The sequence below is a fragment of the Pinus tabuliformis genome, chromosome 3_1 (genome assembly GCF_031772625.1).
Source record: "Pinus tabuliformis cultivar Carrire ecotype Pingquan chromosome 3_1, CPIR1, whole genome shotgun sequence".
Lineage (NCBI taxonomy): Eukaryota > Viridiplantae > Streptophyta > Pinopsida > Pinales > Pinaceae > Pinus > Pinus tabuliformis.
The window spans coordinates 931,913,237-931,930,252 of record NC_142301.1 but is presented as its reverse complement, the minus strand read 5'-3'; the positions used below and the strand labels follow the sequence as shown (position 1 = coordinate 931,930,252).

The 17,016-nt window shown below is 33.5% G+C and overlaps 1 pseudogene; it reads right to left on the bottom strand.

Moving 5' to 3' along the window:
* Positions 1-821: 821 nt before the first annotated feature.
* Positions 822-1,967, bottom strand: LOC149190816 (putative E3 ubiquitin-protein ligase ARI1 pseudogene; annotated as a pseudogene).
* Between the last annotated feature and the right edge of the window lie 15,049 nt (positions 1,968-17,016).

Here is a 17,016-nt window from a genome sequence, read left to right as displayed (position 1 = left end):
GTGGCCTGAAGAGCCCCTATCCATGCAATGAAAATAATTAAAATTATTATAGTAGTAGTGTAATAGGTCACACTAAAATGGGTTTATTCTTTTGTAGGTTCAGCTCAAAGAGGTTTGAGGGGTTTTTTCCAATTGGATTATCCCTAGAAATCACTGTGTATTTTTCGTTGTGCTTATTGCATGTCTATGCATGTTGTTCTAACTTGTGAGTTTCTTTCAGCAGATCAATAGAGTAGAATTTTGTCTCATGATTTTAGATTAAATTTTTTGAAGAGATCCAATTATATCAAATTTATGTAGAGTAGAATTTTGTCTCATGATTTTAGATTAAATTTCTTGAACAGATCTAGTTCTATCAAATTTATCCTCTCCTTGGAGACAATGCGCCCCAAATAGTGAATCTATGATTGGAAGAAATCACACTTGTTAAGATTTGCAATAAATGCATTATATAAAGTGATTGGAAAAAAAAGTGGGGTATGTATATATATATATATATATATATATATATATATATATATATATATATATATATATATATATATATATATATATATATATATATATATATATATATAGATATTTATTTATTTATATTCAGAGGGCCAAATTTGTCAAGGTGAAAACATTTAGTTCAAATTTTGCACTCTAAAAAAATCCAAAAGAGATTTGATGCTCTTGCTAAATTCGTGATTTAGTTAATTTAATTTTAATTTTATTAAATTTATATTTTAAAATATTATATAATTCAATGAGATAATTAAACTAATAAAAACCAAGTTCCAAAATAAAATAAAATAATACACGTATTGTGATATCAATTACATATGGGATAGTATGTGGACACCTTTGGGGTTATATGTAGCAATTGGGTGTGTTTTCAACCCAAGGTCATGGACCAAATCATTTTGGATAAACTCATACATTCTTCGACACATTGTATCAACCACGCGAGTGAGATCAATAACTTGCCCTTGGTTGGCCATTACACTCTGTTGGTAAGAAGGTCCCTCAATAATCTTTGAAAGCCTTTCTACTGTTCCCTCTAGCTGCTGCTGTTGATCTTCAAAAAGATTTTGTTTCAATTCTTTTTCTGTAGGTGTCAATATATCTTTGAGTATTTCATCACCAAACACGTGAAATGCAAAAGCATATGAATAAGCAAGGGCACGCCTTGATCTAAACAGCCTTTGCAGTGCATTTAGTAGCCATCTATTGTCACTAACACGAGATTCCTTGCTTTCAAAATCTAAAATATTTTTCTCTAATAATTCCCTTTTCTTTGTTTCAAGATCTAATGAATCCTTATGAGCTATCCATCTAGAGTAATAATGTGTGTACCTTCTCAAATCATGTTGTGCCTTCTCAATATCCTTCTCCTCCTGATCTTCTTTATATCGACCACAACTATGCCCAACAATGTTTATTCCAGTGGCACCACCACACAACCAGCAGAAGTATTAGCCACATACACAGCTCACCAAGTTGCAGCCACCATCTTTATCCATGTTCCTCCCACAATTGGGGCACAACTTGGTATTAACTGTAATCAAATTTATTGTCTCAGAGTCATCCTGGCATTTCTTCTCCCACAGCTTCCACATGGAGTAGGAGCAAGGAGAGTGTGGTTGTGCTAAACAATTAAAGCAAAATTGATGCCCACAACTGCACTGAATCTCACAGTAAACGTCTCTTTCAACACTGAATGCATTTCCACAATTGGGAACACTAGGGCACCACTTCACTTTCTTGTTGTTGTCAATATATGACTCAAATAGGAAGCGATCGAAACATTGGGCTTCTCTAGGATCTTTTACAGTGCCTAGCTTTATTATGATGTCTTTTTCATAGATGACATTACATTCGGGATCCATGCACTTTATCCACTTGCTTTGTCCTTCGTTTATGTTAAGAAGAAAGTGCTTCGTCCAACAGACATTATAGAAAGTGTGACCACAATTCATCATTGTGGTGTCCTCTTCCTACAAATCTCCCTCTACGCAGACAATTAAGATGGTAACAAAAAGGGAACTTGTGGATTCCAGTCTAATAGCGACCTCGCTTGGGAAAATAACCAGTCATTCTCCCTCTCTAGAAATGCATCAAGTAATCTTGTAAAATCCCAGTGATAATGAATCAAGAGTGTGTGAGCAACCTGTTCTTTTACAACAAGGATATCCATCACCTTAATTTTATGGTAAATCTCACATTAAAAATATATAATAATAATAATTATTAAGTGAATTATAACTTTATTTTAATTTAAAGTTATTGTTATTACATTTAAGTTAATATAGATCTATCTTAACTTCATATCTATCTGGACACTGAATCTCAACTATCCAATCTTCTCACTAGTTGTGCGTTATTCCATTAATGGCACAGCACATTGAGACTATTGTCGAGTTGTTCGCAACTCCACTTGTGAACAACTCTCAATCTGTCCACTATTGCTCCTCAACTACTCAAGGACTTCAATGCACTCTTGCATTGCTCTAATGAATACCAACATAGGGTATGGAGGGTTGCCACCTATCACTGCAAGATGTCCATCTCCCATAGTATGAGACTTCCACGAACCACCTGAGCATAGAATGGCTAAATCAAATCTTTCTATCAGCCAATCATCCCCATGTTGTATTCCAAGCATGATTGTGGGATGCAAAACCAAACCAAACCAGGTTTCCTTAGGCTTTACTTCAATCCCCACCATATCACTAGGCCCTAAACAAGCATGGATGCCATTCTCTCCACTTGCATCGTGAGGAATTTTCTTGTCTCCTAGTCTCTACATATTACTATACATCCCACTATACAATAGTCTAGGGTTCCTAGGCCTAATCAATACTCAACCCTCGAGATTTATTGTATATCCTATTATTCACTAGTCAAGGATTCCTAGGCCTAATCAAGGACACACACATCTAGTATTTATTGTATATCTTGTCATTCGTTAGTTGAGGATTCCTAGGCCCACCAAGGCACACAAAATCTTTCTTCACCGCAATTCCACTTCAGTCCAAGGATTCCTAGGCCTTGTGTTCTTTCTTTCAGAGACCACCTCACTCAGTTTCGAAACCATTCGACAATCCATCTCAACCAAATATAAGAGAGCTCATCACACCATGACTATCCGAAAATGGAAAGGCAAGGCTAAAGAACATTGTCACACCTAGCAAAACCCATGAGAATGACAACAAGAGAACCAAATACACACATGCATGTGCCATGCATGCCAAAGCTAGTAAGGAAATCACACATGCAAATACTTGCAAATAATCTTGTTGTAACTGTTAGATCCTGGCTCTTCCTTGCTTGATCTTTGTTTTCCTTGATCCAATGCTAGAGTGCTCCAAAGCCTTTGCCAATTTCTTTAGCCATAATAAACCAATTTAACACCCACACTAGGATTTTTTGATGATAATTCTATAATAATAATGATTTCCTTAGCCATAATAAACATACTATAATAAACACACAAAAATTTAATATTTATAATGTAACAAGATTCTTAACTATGAATATTCGCTCCCATTTTACCATGGATATTATTAAGTTCTAAATAGGATTTCTTACAATACCATGGCTTATGGATACCACATACCCAAAAACCATAACTCATTTCAAAACCAAAAAAATTATAAATATTTTATTTTAATTTTAAAATTAAAACTTAATACTTACAATAAACCTACAATATAACAAAATTCGTAACCATGGATATTCACCCCATTTTACCATGGATATTATTAACTTGTAAATATGTTTTGATACAATACCATCAACCAATACTATGACTTCACAATACTACTTGCCCAAAAACCATAACTCATTTCATAATCAAAATATTTCATAAATATTTTATTTTATAACATTTTAAAATTAAAATTAAAAGTAAAATACTATGGGGAGATATTGTAATAGTGTAAATGTTTGTGAACATTTACAAGTGGGGTTAGTTAAAAAATAAAAAGTAATTTCCTAAAGAGACACTCTCCAACCCAATATGCAGAGATGACGTAATGTCATGTAAACATTTTCACTCAATCATAATAAAATTAAAATAAAAATAAAATAAAAATAATAATGATGATGATTATCAATAAAACATTTTCACTTGGTTAAATTACATAAAACTAAAAACAAAAGATAAAGTAAAATAAAAAAATTAATAATTTACTCAATAAAAATTAATAATAAAACCAATGTAGATCTATCAACTCTCAATCTACTAAGTGTTGGAAGGATCAAATCTTTTGAGATACAAACCTATTTTAAAGTGAAAAGAGATTTGATCCCTCTCAACTCTTGACATACAAACCTCTTTTAAAGTGAAAAGAGATTTGATCCCTCTCGACTCTTGGTAGAACTGAAGTTAAGATGGATTAACTTACTGGTTAAGAATCTTTATATTGTAAGTATCAATATTTTATCTGGTTATTGATTAAATTTAAATATGGGTAAAGAATCATTTTTTAATTTAGGCCACGTGTTAAGAATCTCGTTATATTGTAAGCATTAAAATTTTATGTGGTTATTAATTAAATTTAAATATGGGCATAGAATCATTCTTTTAATTTACATGGTAATACAGATCTTAATTTATAACTACTATTTATATGTTATATTTTAATGTGATGCGTATATTATCATTTTCAGTTATCAAAAAATTCGTTCTTAATTTTATAAATGAAAACAAACTTACAATATAAGAAATAATAATTTTAAAAAGTATATATAACATGTAATGTCCCTACATTATCTATCCCCTAGTTGTAGAGCTCCTCTCAATGCAAAAACTTGTAATAAGATTTCTAACCATGTAGATTTACCTTCAACTTTACCATATTAAAGATCCTTTACCTGTAGATAGCTTTTGTTACAATACCTTGGGTGAATACTATGACTTATCAATACCATATCCTTGAAAACCATAATTCATTTCATAATCAAAATATTGTATTTTATTTTAATTTTACAATGTTTTTTAATTATGCCAATAGACATGTCTATTTTGAAATAAAGCTTTGAGAATTTTAATTTAATTATTAATAATTATTAAGATGGTAGGGATTATATTCTAAAATATTTTTAATACTATTTAGTAGTCAAAGGTTGACATTTATTTCCAAACTAGTTATGTTCTCTTTTTCCTTTTAATTATATTTATTAATTAAAAAAATTATCATGTGCATATGGTATTAATAAGCCATAATATTGGTCCATGACATTAAAACAAAACCTATTTAAAAATTAAGAATCTTCATCATAAACTAGAGAGTTAATATTGATATATATATATATATTTTTTGAAATATAAAAGTTCCAAAAGTGACAACCCATATAGTCTAGCAGTGGTCATTTACTACTTGGCCTCGGACACCACCCGTCTAGTACTCTTGTCGATCTTGCATCCATAGGTTGCATGTGAAGTCAGCTCTCAAATGCATTATTCCTTCACTTCCTCTATATCAAAGTGTATCTCCTGCAAGAATTTTGAAGCCAAATAGACATGAATGAACCAGACAATAGGACCCTCTAGGATTATATTTGACGGACAAGTTTATATTTGACCTTTAGGGCTCCGGACCTAATAGGGATAAGAGCTAGCAACGGTAAGAAAGTGTTAATGTTGTGAAAGTTCTTCATGGGTATAAAAGCTAGCAACGGTAAGAAAGTGTTAATGTTGTGCAAGTTGTTCATGGAGAATGTTCTCATAACATTGAAAACATCAACATCAACCCCATTATGGACAGGCTTCTAGAGGCAATGGAAGGCATGTTGAGCGCCTTCGACCAACAAAACGAGACTTAGGAGAAAACTCAAAAATCCCTTTAATTCAGGAATGGCAACCATTCACTATAAATTAGTGAATATAGAAGACATGTTTGTCACAGGATTTAAGCTAGCACTAGCAGAGGCCAAAGCTAGTGAATACACAAGGCATAAAAAGGGAAGAGAGTTAAAAATCCAAAGCAGAAAGATTGATCAATGAGTTCCAATTTTGAAGAAGTGTCCAGTTTGGAAAGCTATGTTTGTTTTTTTTTTTGTTGTTTCTTTGTTTTAGTTTATGATGTTATATAACTTTTGTTTTTCCTTAGTAGTTTATTATAAAGTATATAATAGGTATTTATTCAAAATTGTAGTAAAAAAATGTCAGAAATATAGGTTTTTTAAGTTTTTGATATCTTAAAGTAGAATTATAATGGACCCAGAGAAATTTTCAAAAAATTGTGATAAAATAAAATTTAAATTAAATATTTATAAAATATTTTGATTTTGAAATGAGTTATGGTTTTGGTATGTGGTATTGATAAGCCACAATATTTCCCCATGGTATTGTAAGCAAACCTATTTACACTTTAATAATATCAATGGTAAGATCCATAATTAAGAATCTTGTTATATTGTAAATATTAAAATTTTATGTAGTTATATTATATATTTTATAATATACTTTTATTCATTTAAATTATTAATATATGCATGATTATTATATTTAGAGTTAATTTTTGTTTATATATATATATATATATATATATATATATATATATATATCAATTAACTACCTAATTAACATAAACATGTTATAAAAGAGCTTTAGAAATAACATTGAGCATGAGGTTTCCCACATCTTTTATCCTAACCAATGTTTACTATAGATTTTATCCCAATCAGTCTTCACCAAGTAGAGGGTTAATCAATATCTTTTAGCTTAAATGGGAAGCCCAAAACAAAGAATTATAGGAAATTGTCAATGATAAATTAACCATGTTACTTCAATTATTACAAAGGGACTTATTCTACAACCCAATAGGAGAGAGATGTGCAAGTATGTGTAAGTATACTTGTGTTCAACTTGGAGTTGACATATGTCATTTTTAAAATTAAAAAACTTCAAATATAATAAAAAACAAAAATGAATATATGTATTTGGTTTGTTTAATTAAAAGTATTATAAAACATCAATAATCTCACTCCCAGATAAAAATATTTCCCACTCTCTTTTATAAATAAAATATATAATAAAAAACCAAAAATTCAATATACTTGTTTATTTTATTTAACTAAAAATATAATAAAAAATCAACAATTTTCTCCTTTCATAGCCATTAATTCTAATAGGTCATTATTTAAATAAAATGGTGTAAAACTCACATGCCTCAAGATAACAAGCAGCAACATGAGGCTATTGAACTACAATAACTATTTAACCAATAAAAGTATTAGAGATAATAGTAGAACTATTAAGCGAGAAAAGTAAGGAGTTGAACTAGATTGACACAGTTACATATACAAATACAATTTTAACTAATAAAAGTATTTAGAGATAACAATAGAACCCTTAAGTAAGAAAAGTAAGGAGTTGAACAGGATTGACACAGTTACATATACAAATACAATTTTAGGACTTCCTGCTTAGAATTGGTCTGAGATGCTACTTGTGCAATAAACACATAGGAGAAAACTATTTAATCCCCTAGAGAAACGTGGAGGAAGCCCAATAGGTCAGGTTTTAAATCACAACTAATCATTCCAAAGACTACTTAAAATGTGAGGTATCCTGTATCATATTTCAAGATTCTCCACAATAGCTTTAATCTCAAGCCTTTTATAACTAGCTTGTTGGACAAATTCTCTGCTACTTTCTCAGCCCCTTCTCTGGTTATATATGTAACAAATGCGCTCTTTGAAATACAAGTCTAATAGACTCAATTTCACCATATGCCTAAAAATTGTCCTTAAAATCAACTTCAGTAACCCTTGAATCAAGCCCGCCCACATACAGAGTCTTTATACTCTCATCTTCAAGAGGAACAAGAGATGACATCTCACCAGCTTTATTCAACAACCTTGCTACAATTGGATCATTTACTCTGCTCAAAGATAAATCATAAAAAATCATTAGATTCAAGAATGAAGTTATCTATATTGAAAACAATTTAACGATGTAATGAAATTTGTTGTATCATGGTCAAGAAAAGACCCCATTCTTTTTCTTCCTTGACAAAATATTCATACTCCAACCTTGCAGAAAAAGTATATTTTACCAATTAACAATCAGAACAGAATGATGTAATGAGAAATTGCCAATACATAATAATGCATATATTTGTTCAAGCTTCTTTAAAAGTTTGTTACATCCTTTCAAAACAATGCCAACAGAACATGATGTTCCTTTCACGACACTACCCTCTCAGAGCTTGTACATATTTGACTGACAATCTTTGTTTGGAACCAAAAAAACACCACTTAAATGATAAATATGTCTTTCAGGACCCTTGGAATTGAGAACACCATATAATTACAGCAACCAAAGCATATAGGGTTTAATGGAAGAAAATGGATCAATAATAAAAGGGCATGAAAAACATCAATATAATGCCACATGAAAATTCCATTTTGAGTCTATTCTTGAAAATATGGTCAAGCCTCTACACATACTCTTGAATAAAGACTCATGTAACAAGGAAAACAATAGGATTTCATAAATTTACAAACACTTAGAAACATCAAGAATTGACCACAGGGAAGGCTTGACTAAAACCTTTCATTCATGTATGTTAGATACACTAGAGGCAGTTTATCAACTTGTCTATCACATCCCAATAACACTCTTTGATGTTAAGTGCAACCACCATTAAGCCTTAGCTCACTCACTTTCTAATTCCCATGCCCTAAATAGAATCCAAATTATGAAAACAAGTGATATGGAATTGATGGTGCCAAAGCAAACTCCCACATTAGATTATGAGTTTCAACTAGTTTTTTTAAAATTGGTAATGAAGGCCAAATTCCACTTTCGGCAAGTCTTTTGAAGAAGATAATTATGGCATTGAATTCCTTTTTTCGAGAGGACCAAAATTGACCTAAAAATCATCAAATTTGGATAAAAAGAAATGTAGTTTTGAATTTATGCCCACTCTTATGTAAATTGTCGAAGTGATCTCCTTTGAAGCTTCAATACCATATCATTTGGACGGATTTTTCCATATGATGATTCATAATCTATTGCTGCTCTAGACTACAAAAGCAACATTCGATGAATCTTTGCCTCAAAAATAGCAACCTAACATAAAGGGAGATAACATTTAACCAAACATTAACCAGTTAACTAATTGTCAATCCATTTATCTATTCTTGCTCTATCCTACAGAATCAATAGACAATAGGAATTTACCTCAAAGAAATAGATTTTCAGCAAACACAATTAAGCCAACTTTTTTCAACTAATAAAGTTAAAACAAATAAGCCTTCAGGAAGGTAGTCTCCACACATATGAACAACCCAGAATAACAATATAGTGAATATCCTTGATATGCAGATAATCAATGAATCATGTTCAGACTAGATCATATGATATTTACAAATGAGGCAAAGCCTCAGATACATTGCATAGGGTTTTCTTTAGCTACCCTCAAACCCTAAACATGGGACCTATTAACCATCAATGTCAGTTGTACCTACCCACTAAAGGTGTACCATCAATGAATTAAAGGCCACTGGGACCAGAAGTCCACATTAAAATAAATACAGAAGGTGTGCAATAATCACACCCTCATTAACTTCAGCAGCATCATTACAACAGTTTTAGAGTTCAATTTTTTTCAGGTATATGATGAGTAATCCACAAATAAAGCTCCAACCAGCATACTAATAGTAGTTTATAACATCATCAAAGCAAGTCACGTTACCAGTAGTCAAGTCACGTTAAAGTTGAAATATTCACGTGATGAGGATGTAGACCCACTTTGAGATATGTCGTTAGACCTGATCTATATTATCACATCAATAGAGTGTGTTGGAAAATGTAACTAAGTTCAGTCTTCATAATGTCTCATGCACTATTGATTTTATGTATTCAATGTAAAAGAAAAGAAAAAAATATTATTATTATTTGTAGCGTGGGTTTCATGCTCAGGGTCATTTTATTTATAGGTCAAGTACCCATTGAGTGCTTATAGGGCTTTGTCATGAAGTCAAAAAGTCAAAGAATTCATTGTCATATATAATTAATCTATTGGGCATGTTGTATCATGTAAAACGGATTTACTTAGAGAGAAAAGAGTCAAATGTCCTCCTAGACCAAGTCAACATACAAGAAGAACAGTCATCCTACCAGCCTCACAATGACAGTTTGAGATCCAAGAAAAGGATAAATATACAAGGCATTTGACCACACTTGACGACAATCCAATCAGCTCACAAAAGGACAAAAAAATACTAAATTCAAGTGAAGAAGGGAACTCAAGGAAGAAAGATCGAAGCATTTTGGAGACTCTTTTGGGTTACATCATCGACTGTTTTCGGTTACATCATCTCACACATGCAAGTAAACTAGGGCATCTTCTGCAACAGCAAGACCAAAATTGTAGTCACTGAAAAAGGTTGAAGTTTGGGGTTCAAAAGGATCTATTTGATAGCCAAGTTACTAAGGAAGAAGCATCTCCTCAAGTGATGGAAGAAAGGGACATTTCTCACCATCTTTTCCCACATGTGTGAAGCTAGGGTTTCTGTAGCGAGGCCAAAATTTGCAGTCGCAAGTTGCAGGTCCAAAATTGTGGTCAAAGGAAGAAGCCACAACAGTTGTGACAAGCAAGTTCATCAAGGATAAGTCTCACTTCATATTGGAGGGGTCTTTGTCTTAGGTCTTAAGCCTTGGAATTCATCATTTGAATATTCTAAAAGAAGAGAAGAATTCTTGTGGGTTTTCCTCTTAAGAAGAGAGGTTTTGGAATTGGCTTATAGTCTATATCTTGTTTCCTCTTGCGTTATTGAACTTCAAGGTTTGGTATAGGTTTGATGATAAAATAACACTATAATAATCAATTAAAGAAGAAGCTAACTACTATTGATCAATGGTTGTCATTAATGTCAACCCAAGTAGCACCAGGGGCTACCTTGATCTTGCAAGGGAATGTTGACGTGACAACCCATACGATTTTACATCAAATATATTCTTTATGGATTCTACTCATCGATATGTTTTCGTTGATATATGGTACGCCTCACAGTTCTTCACTGTTTGAGAGTTATGTGCGTTTGAAGTTAGTAACCCTAGTTAGTGGGCTAAAACCCTATGAGTTTGTGGCATGGCACTCATAATTAGTTCTGGTCATTGAATAGTAAATAATTAATAATAATAAAAAAATTCTCCTAAAATCCCTCCAACGTTCACTTGTTGAGGACCCTCTCAGCTCAAGACATTCAAATAAATAATGACCCTCATATCCTCCTATAGTAGGGATTTTGTGGCTTCAAACAGGTCATCGTGGAATTGTCACTATAAAATTTTTTGTGAAGCTTCAGAAGATGCACTTAAAACCCATTTGATATGAAATCTTGTTGAACCTTGGATGAAATTTCAGATCTTGGTTCGCTATATTTGCGGTGATATGATCTAAGGAAGTTAGGGTTTTGACAGGCTCCCGAATTCCATGTCAAACTGGTGACCTTGGGAAAATCGTCATAACTTTCCCTCTGAGCATTGGATTTAAATTTTGTAAATAGTCAGAGAAAGAAGACAGACCATAGTTTGTTGAGTAGAGTTTTCAAGGCTGAAGGTTGCAACAATGACACATGGCACTTCGTACAAGTTCACTCTACTAAACCAGTCTATAATCAGGTAATTGTGAGAGATTGGGCATAACTCTTTCTTGAAGAATCCAATATTGATCTGACCTGTGGGGTTGGAAACAGGACTCAGAGGGCTATGACAGGACAATATTTCAGATCCTAGAGATCCAAAATTTTATAGATACAATAGATTCAATATCGAGCACCTAGAAGGCAAGGAAAAGCATGAATTCAGGGATTACTACACTAAGGACCACACATCAACAGTCAAGGGTAAGTCTCCTACAACAAGGTATGCATGATTAGTGTTTGAATTTTGAGTATCATCTCTGAAATATATTTTTGCAGGACAACGTAAGTATATATAGGGTCACGGTTATATCTCTATGTCTCTGTATGTCACAGTTAGTTTTGATACCACATTTAGGATGTCCGATTCTTGATACTACACATTTCATGCTACACAAAGTCTACTAAATCTATATGCTGTTGTAAGTTAATGTTGCTTGCCTTGTCTTAGTTGATAGAATGGTCTATGTTGTTATACTTAGAACTTGGTTCATCACAAGTCTAGGGTCTGTTATCAGTTTCTATTGTATATATCTTTAGGTCAGTTTTGGATATAGTCTTGCATAGAGTCTAGGCCTATATCAACAGTGGGAGTCTTTGTCTACTGTTGCAACAAGTCAACAACAAAAGTGACAAGCACACTTTAGGTACACATTGTAATTTTAATTTGTATTTATTCATTATTATGTACTTACATGTGTTTTGCAGGCAGAGGTAAGTTGAAGGGTATGTTGTTTTGTTTGGGATTAGTTTTACCAGGCAAATTTTGCATGCAGGTAGAAGAAGATTCAAGTACAACTTCAAGCAAGAATTCAAGAGCAGAAGTATCAAAGCAAAGAAAGCATTGTAGCGAAACATCCTTTGAAGACATGACAGTCATTTGTATATTGTGAAGAAGTGTTAAGGCTAGGAGTCATAATTGTAAAGTTGTAAAAGAGTCATTTGTAAAAGTGTCATCATTGGAAGAGTCATTATTGTAAAAGAGTCAATCTGCCTATAGTCGAAAAGGCATTATTGGGACGTATAAGAGCCTCTGTTGGGATGATGTCGTGGTTGGGTTGCAGGTCATAGTGTGATTGGGTGTTCGGTCAAAATCATTGTAAATCATATTGTATCGTGGATTGTTGCTTCAGGTATGCATTGTAATTTTAATTTGCATGTATTCATTATTATGCACTTACCTGTGTTTTGTAGGCAGAGGTAAGTTGAAGGGTATTTTGTTTTGTTTGGGATTGGTTTCACCGGGAAATTTTGCATGCAGGTAGAAGAAGATTCAAGTAAAAATTCAAGCAAGAATTCAAGAGCAGAAGTATCAAATCAAAGGAAGCATTACAGCAAGACATCCTTTGAATACATGATAGTCATTCGTATATTGTGAAGAAGGTGTCAAGGCTAGGAGTCATAATTGTAAATTTGTAAAAGAGTCATTTGTAAAAGTGTCATCATTGGAAGAGTCATTTATTGTAAAAGAGTCAATCTACCTAGAGTCGAAAAGGCATTATTGGGAGGTATAAGAGCCTCTGTTGGGATGATGTCAAGGTTGGGTTGCAAGTCATAGTGTGATTGGGTGTTTGGTCAAAATCATTTTAAATCATATAGTATCATGGATTGTTGTATCTAGTATGAGAATCCACACTCTTGTCTCATTTCAGCCATTATAGGGTGGAAGGGAGTGCTAGGCTGGTGCATGAAGTCGCCCACAGGTTAGAGCCTGTGAACACTTCAGGGTGGTAGGTTGGTCTGGGATGTTTGGGCATCCATTCAGTTGACTACTGAAGAAACTAGAGCCTTGGGTCGTGCTTCCAGTGGGAGTTGGAAAAGAATGCTTTTATAAAATTCTAGGAAGTTGTAGCTTTCATTTCAGTTGGGGCTAAAGATTAAAGAATTTATTAGAAAAGTGTTCAGTGGTTTTTGACCCGGAGGGTGTTTTCCACCTAAAATTATTGTGTCTACTATTTAATTTTATTAGTGCATAAACATTAATAATAATTGAAGATTAACTAATGCTATGAAAAGATTTAAAAGTGTTAACTGTTAAGGAATATTGATTCAAAACCCCTCTCAGTATTTCCAACAATTAGTATCAGAGCTTGGTTCCTTTAGTAACAGCTTAACCACTGCAAGTCAGTTTTCAGAGAATACAGATGGGAAAGCCAAAGAAGTAGGTTACAAGGATTTAAAAGGAAGGTACAGATACAACAAAATGTCAAGAAAGTGAGTATTGTGTACCAACCCCTGATTTTGATGCAGATAATTATTGGACATGGGAATCCAGGATGGAAGTTCATTTGCAGGGACATGGAGTATGGGAATTAGTTGTCTTTGGAGACACATCTACCGACAAAGTTAAAAGGTACAATTCAAAGTCCATGAATGTAATTTTGAATGTTTTTCCAAATTCTGTGAAAACAAAAGTTGGTCAATGTTCAACAACTAAAGCTCTTGGGAAAAGATTCATAATATCTATTCAACAAAGAAATCAAGTTAAGATGTTATTGGATCCTTCTGATCATGATGAAGAAATGGGAGAAATGAGTAAAATAGAGTTTCAAAATCAAGTGACTAAGGTGTTAAAGGAACTCAAAAGTCAAAAGGAAAAGACAAGACTTTTGGAAGTAGAATTGAAGACAACAAAATAACTCATTAAAGAAAATGAAGAGTCTGAGAAGATGATTAGTAGTCTTATAACTCAATTGGAAGAAATCAAGAATACAAAGAAACGAGACCTCAAGAGAGAAGTCCAACAGAATCAACAAGAACTCGACACAACGTTTGTAGAGATTAGCAGGATCACACAACAGATGTAGGAAGTAGAAATTGAAAGGAAGGAATCTAATCAAAGATACATGTTTGCTGTTGACCAAAAACAAAAGTAATTAGAAACATCTTCAGTAGAAATAAGCAAGGTTAGGATTGAAAATGAGAAGTAGAAGGAACAGATACAGGTTCTCAACAGAGAAGTAGAGAGGACCACTCTTCTCAAGCTACAGGTTAAGGAGGCAGAAAAAAGAAGGAAGATCTTGAAAAGATGGTTTCAAGAAGATCTTGCTCAAAAGAAAGAAGAACTTGATGCAATCCGTGATGAGATCAACAAACTCAAGGGATCGCAACAGGAACACTTACAAGATAAGACAGATGAAGAAGAAAAAATGAAGGCAATTAAAGATGGTAAAGCTCTAGTTGATGAAGGTACAAGCTACACATCTTCGCAGGATGATTCTAAGAAGGAAGTTAATCAAAGTGAAAAGCCAAAGAAGAATGTTGCAACTCCAGAGAACAAGACCAAAGAAATCAAGAACAAAGGACCACAACAAACTACAACACTGCCTCCAAAGGAGAATGAAACATTTTCTTGGTATTTTCGTTTATTTAATGGTTAATTTTTTCATGAGATAACTATGGACATATGGCCAAGGATTGTAAAGTTATTGACAAGTACAACTATCAAGGACCCCTGCATCCGAATGAACAATTTAGGTATGCACATTTATTTAATGATTATTTTTTTTTATGTGCTAACTATGAACATATGGCTAGGGATTGTGAAGTTTTTGACAGATACAATCATTATCTACAAAACCCTATAAGCAAGTTTGTAGGATCACAAGACAGGTTCCATGATGATTTTGTTAGAAGAGAATACATGCTAGATGGGCCAAACATTGAATGTTTCAAATTCCATAACTATGGCCATAATGCTCGTGGTTGCAGATATTAGATGGAATCACATATGGAAAACATTGAATGCTTCAAGTGTCATAACTATGGGAACATGGCTTGATATTGCAGGAATAAGACGGTCTGGAAAAGGAAACAGGTATAGGAAGACAAAGTAGATAACAGGGTTTCAACAGTTATGCTTTCAGGATTTGTAAAAGCAAAAGGTTATGAGGAATTAACAGTTGCTTCAGATATTGACTCAAGTCAATATGGCCTATTACGTGACTCAATATTTTGAAAAATCTGGCTTGTTGACTCCTTAATGTTTGAAGAGGAGGAGTCTATGCAACAGTATATGGCACGAGTCTACGATTGATAGGAAGGTAGTTTGAACAAGATGGTAGTTTCATTATAGGTTCAAGGGGAGAAAAATAGTTGAAGGATTATAGGTTGCCAGGAACAAGGCAAGATTAGTCTGCAAAGGATATGCATAGGTTGAAGGAATTGATTTTGAAGAAACATTTGCTCCCATTGTTAGACTAGATCTATGTTATTTCAGCCATGGGAGAAAATGTTTCTTCACATTATTTTGATCTACGTTATAGCATCTACGTTATTTTAGCAGGGATCCAGCTTCTACTTAACTTCCAACCATCGTCCTTGTTAATATTAATAATGCGCTTTTCAATTTCAATGGCTTCTCGAATCTTCCTATGATGGAAATGATGAACCATGGTGATGACCCAAGAATCATACATGGTGATTGGATTTCACTGCATGTTCAACTAAGGCTGAGGAATGAGAGCGATGTGCTTAATATCTAATGCATGTTCTTGGATTCTCTAGTTAATTGAGGGACCAGTTGAACGAGGAGTTTTAACAACAATGGGATATCCCATATCTACCCAAACGTTTTGATGGAGATGCAGAAATGACCCCAAGTGAAGTAGGAATATAGGATCTAGAATTGCAGGAGATAATCGAGCATGAGAGAATTAATATCCAGGATATGGTGGAATAGGCGAGAAAACAAGCGATAGAAGTAATCAATTTTGATCAAATAGATAGAATCTAATATCTATACATGATGAGATAAGAAACAAGATTAAGGGGGCAAAAAATACTGCATCCAGAAAAAGATGAGTTAGGAGTGAAAGTAACGGGATCTCAGACGTTTTTGGTGCCACAAAGAGCCATCATAAAAGAGGGAGGAAGTCGAACAACGTCGCCCTCAAGGAGTTGGGAGTTATGCTAATAAATTCAGGTAAGATGAGAGCATTATGCTCACCCACTCTAAACTATAGTTAAATCATGAAAGTTTTATAATGGAATATAAGAGGTAGTAGTAGCCTTAAGAAACAACGTCTGCTAAAAAAAATATTCAAATGGAACAACTTGATATTTTTTTTTGCAAGATTCAAAGTGCTATGTAGAGAAAATAAATGAGCTAAGTAGGAGATTAGGGAGAAGGTATGATAAAGTGGAGGTGGAACCATAGGGCTCAGCAAGGGGATTGGTGATCTACTGGAACCCCCAATCCTTGATCTTACTGGACTAGGAAGCAACTAAATCGTACTTATTGGTATAAATGTAGGTAATAGGGACTCCAAGCACAAGTGTGTCTACAAATATTCCTCATTATTAGGTGCTTTCCTCGGTCCTCCCCCTCCTATCTCTGAGCCTAGCTCTTTGAGTGTTTGCATGTTACAC